Raw genomic sequence first — 9,413 nt, forward strand, 5'->3', positions numbered from 1 at the left:
CAGGACCTGCTCAGAGAGCTGGACAAGGAACTGGGAGCTGTCTGCCACTGAACAGTGGTGAATCAGTCTGGTGAATCCAGGTAGAATCTGGGACCATGGAAGGGGATCCAGGGAAATCTGAGAACTGGCCCCAAGTCAAGATGAAAAGACCTCTCCATGGGTACTGAGTAATGATGAAATTGTAGTTTACTAGTGACCTAGGGGTGGAGGATTTGTGTATGGATACTTAGTAATTGACTGTTGAATAAGTGACTGATCGTTAATCTAGTGTGCCCCATGAGTGGAAGACTTTGACTATTGTACTTTGAGATGATTGTTCTTTGTTCTAAATATTGTGACCACTTTGGTGAAAACTATGTGGCCATTTTAATGATAAGCTGTTGTGAATACTATATCATGATTTTCTGTTATAAGTTGCAATATTGTGAATGGTGTACCTTGATTTTCTGTGAATGTTTTGCTATGATTTGTTATGGAATAAATAGGGTGTTCGCTATACTGTGTAATCGGAATCTTAAAAGCTGTTCACAGTAGCATTCTTCTGGAAAACTGCTCGGGCATGGCATTACAAACTCCCAATCCATGAAGATCACCTCTAGCATCTGAAACTGAGAATGAACAACACAGAACAGAAATAAACACCCCTTGTGCATTTCCCTGAGCTGGTAAGCAGGGGAAGAAGAGTCTCTCCCCTCTCACCTTTCTACTCTGGACAAACCAGCAAAGAGTCACTGAAAGGATCAAAGAAGAAAAGGTAGAAGGAGAGTCACTGACTGGGTTTCAGCAGTTTTAATTGTGATTGACATAGGAGGCTACCAGATCCATATAGTAGGGGACATGGTGAACTCAATGCTGGACATACTGAGCAAGCTCAGTGGAGCCTGGGGTTACAAATGCATTTAGAAACATTATTCTGAGAAGGGACCCCTAGGCTTCACCAGATTGCCAAAGGGGTCCTTGACACAAAAAAGGTTAAGAACCTGTGCTTCTGAAAGGATTATATTATTGAGTGGGGAGGAAAGTTGGGTGCCTCTGTTGGAAAGCTGGGCCATGGCCTTGGTGATGTTGGTGAACTACATAGTTAAATCTTATTGGAAGCTTCCTGTGCTTCTACTATGTGGACAAGAGTAAATATGGGTTCCCATAGATCTTTGAGCTCCCCCCCCCCTTAAAGAGTATGAAAGCTGGTGCCTTTGGTTCAGAGATCTTCAAATATGGTATTACACATGGGTACAAGCATGAGCACTTCTTGAGGCATCTCAGACTTCCCCCAAGGTATGTGGACCATGGAAAAACGGGCCTACCCCCAAATTCAACACAATGTTCCAGAGCATCCAGCCTTCTTAAGATCCATATGGCAGCACTACAACTAGAGGGGGTGGGCATCGTGAACGTCCTGATGAGCCAGAATGTAAATGGTTTGTATGTGGACTCAACTTCCACAGGGACAAACTGACTGAGCCCCATGGGAACAGGTTTGTGGAAGAGTGTGCCAAATAGACAAAGCACTTTGTGATGAATGTGGTGGCAGGCAGCATTGTGCTTCAAGGCACTGTGGCTATCCACTGAAGGCCTTGGCCTATAGCTAAGGGACCCTGACCTGGATTGGGAAAATGCCTTGGTCTTACAGATAAAGCCTGAAGGAACACAAACCTATCCATCACTCTGGGCACATGACTGCAGATCTGACCCAGTAGTAGCTTGCCTCTACTTACCAAATGCCAAGGACATTGTTTGGTCACAGACAACCTGCAGGCCACCAAAATCCACCTTCACGACTACATTAATGATGTGATGACCCAACTCAGAACAGTTGTGCTGGAGAGCCTTGAGTGGCAGAGCTCATTTGTGGAAGAATAGGCCCCTCCCTTTTTGCCCCTACCAATGCAGGTGAGGGCTGAGCTCTGCCCTTTGCTACCCCTTTTTTTTTTTAAATTTATTTTATTTTCAATTCATGGAACAAAGTAAGCCTTCCCATTACACGGTACAATAAAAAGATGATTGCATATGAAATTGTAAATCTATGTAAATTTCTTTTTCTTTTTTTTCTTTTCTCCTCTCTTCCCCCAAACCCTGCCCTAGATGGCTACCATTAGACACAAATAGGTATGTGTGTGTATGTATGTATGTATGTATATATGTAAAATTATTCTATAAATCTGTTTCTCAGTTCCTTCTCTGGATGCAGATAGCATCTTCCTTCATATGTCCTTTATTTTTAATTTTATATATTTGTAATAGTCAAAATGACTTAGTTCTTAAGTTATTCTTAAGACAATATTGCTGTTACTATATACAGTGCTCTCTTGATTCTGTTCATTTCACTCTTTATACTTTTTTGCAAGTCTTTCTATGCCTTCCTAAGATCATTGAGCTCATTATTTCTTATAGTACAGTAATATTCTGTCACAACCATATACCACAACTTATTCAGTCATTCCCCAGTTGATAGGCAGACCAGCAATTTCCAGTTCTTTGCTACCACAAAGATTTCTGCTATAAACATTCCATTCACATTCAAAGTTGTAATTACTATTTTTGAATTTCCACCCCTCCTTGCAAGATCCAAGGCAGAGCCACAACCCAGCCAAACAGACCAGGGCAAGAAGGCACCAAACAGGACCAGCTACCTGCTCACTCCCCAAGAGAGTAAAGGTAGAACCTGTAACTGAATTGGTTTTTAGAAGAGGGGAAAAGGGGGGCGGCTAGGTGGCACAGAGCACTGGCCATGGAATCAGGAGGACCTGAGTTCAAATCTGGCCTCAGATACTTAACACAAAAACTAGCCATGTGACCTTGGACAAGTCACTTAACCCCAATTTCCCTCCAAAAAGCAAAAACCAACCCATTTTTTTTAAAAGAGGGGAAAAGGGGATAATGATATATACAGGCCTTTCTGGTGACAATGTGGGGAAGTACAAAGAGTCCTGCATTTAGAGACAGAAGGTTGGAACCCCAGCTCTGTCACCTGTGATTTAGAAAAAGTCACCTAATTTATCATTTCCTCATTTATAAGAAGTTATGGTGAATATTATGAAGCTAGGTGGCACAGTGAATAGAATGCTGAGCCTGGAGTCAGGAACACTCCTTCTTGCACTCGAATCTGACCTCAGACTGTTTACCTCAGTTTCCTTATCCGTAAAATGAGCTGGAGAAGGAAATGGCAAATCATTATAATATCTTTGTCAAGAAAACCCCAGATGGGGTCACAACAAGGCAGAAATGACTAAAATGACTGAACAACAACAAGATGAAGTTTGGACAAGTTGATGTGATCCTTTCCCATTCTCGTAATCTATGTTCCTACAAGTGGAAGTAATTAAGTGTGGCTAGTTTTTGGTTTTGACTTTAAAAATCTTAAGATAATTTTTTTTGAAAAAAAGTTTAAGAAACAAGGAAAAGTAAAATGTCCACTGCCCAACCTTTGCCTTCCAGTGGAATAAGCTCTATCCTAACTTCTCTCAGGAGGTAGTGTTTGATGAGGAATCGGATGCTTCCTGGTGGGAAGGGGAGGCAAGGGGCAGAGATGACTTCGGCCTTTCCTAGCCCCTTCCCTATTCCCAGCTCCCATGAGTGATGGAACCAGGAGGCTCCAATAGGTGCTCTAATTGTTTTGTCTGTGGCCCAGGATGAATAATTGAGAGGTCTTTGAAGAGAATTAATTAGCCCATTTATTGACTGCAAATGCTTTGCTAGAAATGATAACATCTCAGCTGCACTGTGCTAGGGGTCTGGCATTTAATTTGAGCCCAACTCACCACCAGACGCTGGGAAAGTACTGTGTCTACTGCCCTCCTTATCCACAGGGGTGCCCTTGGACTGCAGTGAAGATGGGAACTGGGGTCATTTGTACACTGGGGCCATTTGTACTTCCCCCCCAGAATGGGCAGGGGGAAGCAGCCTCATCTTGTCTAGTATTCTTACCTAGTAGGTCAGGAATAACAGTCTTTTCTGGAGAGAATCTCCTACCTTGGGCCAAGATTATATAATTTGTAAAACAGAAGAGTTTGCTAGGTAATAAAGGATCACTTTTACATAGCAGTTTAAGATTTGGCATTTAGAGTTGGAACTTCAGCAGGGTAAGTAATGCAAGTAATGATAATTATAATTGCAGCTCACATTTACATATCACTTTTGTGATTTACAGCACAGTAAATAGACATTATATCTTTAATCCCTTGCTATTAGCCCCAATTTATGAATTGAAGAAACATGCTCAGTGATTTGTGATATCCCTCAGCTTAAGTGATTTGCCCATGGTCACATGACTAATAAGAGGTGAGATAGAAAACCAGTCCAATTTGATTCCAAGTCTAACTAGACAAGGCTTATTAATTGTCCCCATTTTATAGCAGAGGAAACCAAGACTGGGAGAACTCATGGTCCCAATGGTCCCAAAGTCATTACGTATCAGAGTGAGTTTAACCCCAAGTAGAAGCCTGATTTGAGATCTAATGTTCTTTCTGTTATACTAGGCTACCCCTGAGTTTCCTTCCACCTCTAAAATTCAATAATTTCTTGATTCTCTTCTCTTTTGCCTGTTGATCATTTTTGCCACTCTTTTGTGTTTGCCTGTTGATCATTTTTCTAGGAACTGGTTACATAACAAGGAGTAGGCTTGGTACCCTAGTCCCTGTGGATCTAGTGATGGTTACTGTCCCTCTAATGTTAGAACCAGAAAGAATACTAGGGAATCACTCAGTCTAATGTTTTGATTTTTTGCTTTTTTTTGGAGGGGGAAGGTAGGGCAGTTGGGGTTAAGTGACTTGCCCAAGGTCACACGGCTAGTAAGTGTCAAGAGTCTGAGTCCGAATTTGAACTCAGGTTCTCCTGACTCCAGGGTTGGTACTCTATTCACTGCGCCACCTAGCCACCCTAACTCTTTCATTTTTATATGAGAGAATCAAGGCTCAGAGAAGGGAAAAACTTGTCCTAAGTTACACAGTTGACAGAGGTAGAAGAATCCAAATTAGAAGCCAGGTACTCTAGTTGGTTTTTTCAGTACATTGTGAAGCAACTGTTTATTGAGTACCAAACACATATGTACTGCTGTTGTTTTTCAATCTTGCCTGACTCTTTATGAGGGATTTTCTGGACAAAGATACTGGAGTAGTTTGTCATTTCCTTCTCCAGCTCATTTTACAGATGAGGAAACTGAGGCAAAAGGGTTAAGTGATTTGCCTGGGGTCACACAGCTAATAACTGTCTAAGGTCAGATTTGAACTCAGGTCTTCCTGACTTCAGATCTGGGACTCCATCCACTGTACCACCACCTCATTGCCCCACTATTGTTCTAGGGTAATATAAAATGAACAGAAGACATGGTCTTTCTGGGAAAGACTTGGAAGTAAGGATACAAGCATTTATTAAGTGCCTACTATATGCCAGGCACTGTGCTAAACACTTGACAACATTGTTTACCTCAGTTCCCACATCTATAAAATGATAAGAGAACTTATCTGCCAGAGCTGTTGTAAAGATCAAATGGCATAATAATTGTGAGTACCTTAGCACATATTGATGGGTACCTGGGGTCTAAATCAATTTGTAAAACCAGTTTGTACAATTGTAACTGCAATTTGTATTGTAAAATTGTAATCTGTAAAATCCCTTTCCCAGCTTCAAACTCTGCCCCTTCCCCCTATCCTCACTAGGCCTAGGCAACAACTTGTTAACTCCTTTGTTCTTACTTAATCTCTTCATGTGTCCTCTGGTCTGGCCCAAATCTCATCTAAACTATCTATGCTCTAAAGTCACAAGTTCCTCTCAGTCAGCTCTGACCTTTATCTATGCACTGAGGTCCCTTCCCTCCATCGGTCAGCCCTGACAATGGCAGCCCTACCCTTTAAACGTAAAAGCATGTAGCCCTCTCACTTGCAGGTCCCCTAAAGGGATCTTGCCCACTTCTCATAGAAGCGTAACAATAAACTTCTACAACTCTCACTCCAATTAAGCCTGAGACCTTGAATTCTTTCCAGACGCTGTTGCAGGTTTTCTGGTCTTAGGTAAGATCAGCTCCTGCTGAACCTGGAGGGAGCCATCACTCATCACTATTAAATGCTCTCTATCACTATCTATCTAAATGATAGTTATTATTATTCTTATCCTAGGAGGTAGGTTCTATTATTATCCTTATTTTGTAGATGATGAAACTGAAGCAAATAACATTATAGAGTGTTTAGCAAGTCTTTGACATATAGTAAGCACTTTATAAGTATTAGCTATCATTAACATCACAAAAACTCTGAGAGGTAGGTGCTGTTACTATCTGAATTTTACAGTTGAAAAAACTGAGGAAAATAGAGGTTACCTTGGCTTTATGATCCTGCCTTCCCTAGGGTCACAAAGCTAGCACATGTCTGAGGTTGGATTTGAATTCAGATCTTCCTGATACCAGACTCAGCACTCTATCTGTACCACCTAGCTGCCTCTATTGCTGGGGACATGAGTTACATATATGAAACAACTAAATAGTAGAGTAAGATACAAGACAGAATATAGACAACTGGGGATATTGAACCAGAAGAAAAGACTTGGAGAATAGGATTTGATAATCCCTTTTAACCCATTTAATCCCAGAAGGCAGAACTAGGAGATATGTCTGAAAGTTGGAAATAGACAAATTTCAATTTGGCAGAAGGAAAAACTTCCTAACAATTGAGCTATATCAAAACTATGTTGCTTTAGGTGGCAGTGGGTTCCCCTCCCTGGAGGTCTTCGAGTAAAGGCTGGACAGCCACTTGTGTCAGGTACATTGAAGAGGGATTTTTTTCCGTTGAATGAAGGTTGGACTAGATGGCTTTCAAGTTCCCATCCAACTTTGATATTCTGTGATTCTGTGAAATGCCATATTGTGTGGTACAGATTGTCAATGTCGCAGGAATTGAAAAGCATTTTTATATAACATTAAAAAGAATCATAGAAGAATCTTATTGTTATCTGTCCTTCATTCTCAAAGAAGACTATGGCATCAGGAAGGTGATGTCAAGACTTGCAAGTGAATTGGATTTAAGTGAGGGAGGGCTGTGCAAGGTCACCAGCCTCACTTTCTCCTCTGAGCCATCTGGGTCCAACAGAAAGATGTAAATCAGGATGACTGGAGATGGCCCTGGATGCAGTAGGAGACCTTGGCCTTTTTAAACTCAGGTCTTTCCCAGGTCTCAGATAGACTGAGCTCATTCACTGCCACTAGGCAAGAAATAAGACAAAGAATGGCCTATAACCTAGTTAAAAAAAAAATCAATCTAGGCCGGGAAGACCGTCAGGGTTTCTGACCAGAACAGAAACAATTGCTATTTATAGTCACTCAGAGCCATCAGGGCCCAAACAATAACCACTAAGTGGAGCTTTGACTGGGACCTATTCTTGGCCAATCAGTGAGCCAGAGTGAATTGTGTTTAAGGCATGATCTTTAAGAAAGAAATCTAGTCTGTAAACCCCAAGATATCTTTTGAGGTTTCAGGGATCAAAAATTACATTCTTTTGGCAGAGCACCCACAGGTAAGGGTATGATGTCCTATGTGGACAGAGGGAGAGGGAGGAAAGGAAAGGGAGAGAAGGGGAAGGGAAGGAAATGGGGGAAGAGGAAGGAAGGGAGGAGCTGTGTTGACCAACTGGAACTGGTCAGTTGGGTCCCTGGTGAGACAGTCACTACTACTCACAGGTAGTTATTTGTCCTTCATTCTTGAAGAGGACCATGGCATCAGTCTCTGAAGAGACTGAAGTAGATAATCAAAGGCAATCTTCTTTGGGGTAAACATTAATGGAAGAATTTTACCATTTCTTTTTGCATACAGTTGTTTATCAGACATATCGTGCCTATCAGAGACATATATTCTCCTGAACCAAACACTGAAATTGATGCTATTATAAGAATGGCGATAGTTGGGGAACTCTATTGCCAATTTAGACATGGGGGCCAGAATGCCATACTGTATGTATCAATACCAGGGGTGGGTGGTCCACTTCCCAGTAGCTATGACGACAATGAATGAACACTGATCTATGAAGGAGAAGAGCTCTCTGATTCCAGGCACCTGATTAAGGACTGACTGATCTTTGGATATATATATACACCCACACCCACACCCACACACACCCCCCCCCCCCCACACCTGGTTGATCCTCTCAGCTTTTTCTTATTCTATCCCCAAAGCTGAGTCATTCAGGCTTGAGGTCCGTGCCCCCTCCAAAGACACCCTAGGGAAATGGCTCAGGTTTTCTTTCAGTTGGCAAATCTACCAAAATGATTCAGAAAACTTCTCCCCAGAAAAAGATTGGAGGGCCAAAGGGACAGGTATTGTTGGGAGATGCCTTACTTTCTAATGATAAAGGAGAAATGAAATCGATGAGGTACAGGCTCTGGGAACCCCCTTGAACTCTGACTGAATCTTCCCATTTGATGAAGCATTTCCCTGAGGTCATAAGCCTTTCATTATATCTAGGCCAAAATCTCTCTTACTAGCTTAGCCCTCCATTGCCCATCTACTTCCCACCCTTGAGCCTATCAAAATATCTATACCCAAATCAACTGTTACACCCTTGAACTGGCCTAGCCCACCATTAGTCTGTCCTTGTCCTCCATTCTTCAGAACCTGCATCCAAGTCCATGTTTTCCAACAAAACCAAACTGGACTGAGAACCTCAGAGGGTCAAGCTGAGTACGAGAGAGCCTCCTAACTGTCTGACCTAATGGGACCTGAGAGGACAGGCCCCTCAAAAAACACACACACACAAAAAAACCACCTCTAAGGTACTTGGAGAGCAAAAAGAGAATAGGGAGAGGTTTATGTACCTTCCAGTCACAGCTGGAGAAAAGCTTGAGATTATCAGTTTCCCTGTGTCAGGGAACCATAAAAATGAAGAGGGTCACCATAAAATGATGTATAGGGTTAGGGGTGTTCAAGACCCAAAATACCAACATGCAGGGTCCTGACAAATTAATCTGACTCAAGCCTTCTCTCAGCCAAAGAAAAGCAAAGTTTATTTAAAAGTTTGCCATATTGGGTAGACTCTTAAGGAGCCTCCAAATCTGTGATACTTACATTGGACAAGCAGCAAGTCTGAGCTAGAAAATTCTGTGGTGCTCTCACACCACATGGAGGCAAGATGGGGTTTTATATGCAGAAGGCTATGGGAGGAATCTAGGGATGGTCTAGAGGAGGAGTTTGGGGATGGTCTTCAGGAGGAGTCAGATGAGGTCAGACTACAGTGATGAGTTTGGGGAGGGTAGGTAATGAGGTAAGACTCCAGTAAATGAGTAAAGTTGCTGGAGGCTACCTGGAGAAAACAGACAATGGTGAGCTAGGCCAGTTCAGAGGGTGTATAATATACAAATATATATTATTTTTATAATATTTATAAATATAAATATTATAAATATATATTATAATATATATTATATATTATATATA

The 9,413-nt window shown here is 41.8% G+C and overlaps 1 pseudogene; it reads left to right on the forward strand.

The window, feature by feature from the left end:
* The first annotated feature begins 1,050 nt into the window (after positions 1-1,050).
* Positions 1,051-1,975, forward strand: LOC138152746 (NAD-dependent protein deacylase sirtuin-6-like; annotated as a pseudogene).
* Positions 1,976-9,413: the final 7,438 nt, after the last annotated feature.

The sequence above is a fragment of the Petaurus breviceps genome, unplaced genomic scaffold (genome assembly GCF_028583685.1).
Source record: "Petaurus breviceps papuanus isolate PSGF00001 unplaced genomic scaffold, PetGlider_PUasm1.0 90925, whole genome shotgun sequence".
Taxonomy (NCBI): domain Eukaryota; kingdom Metazoa; phylum Chordata; class Mammalia; order Diprotodontia; family Petauridae; genus Petaurus; species Petaurus breviceps.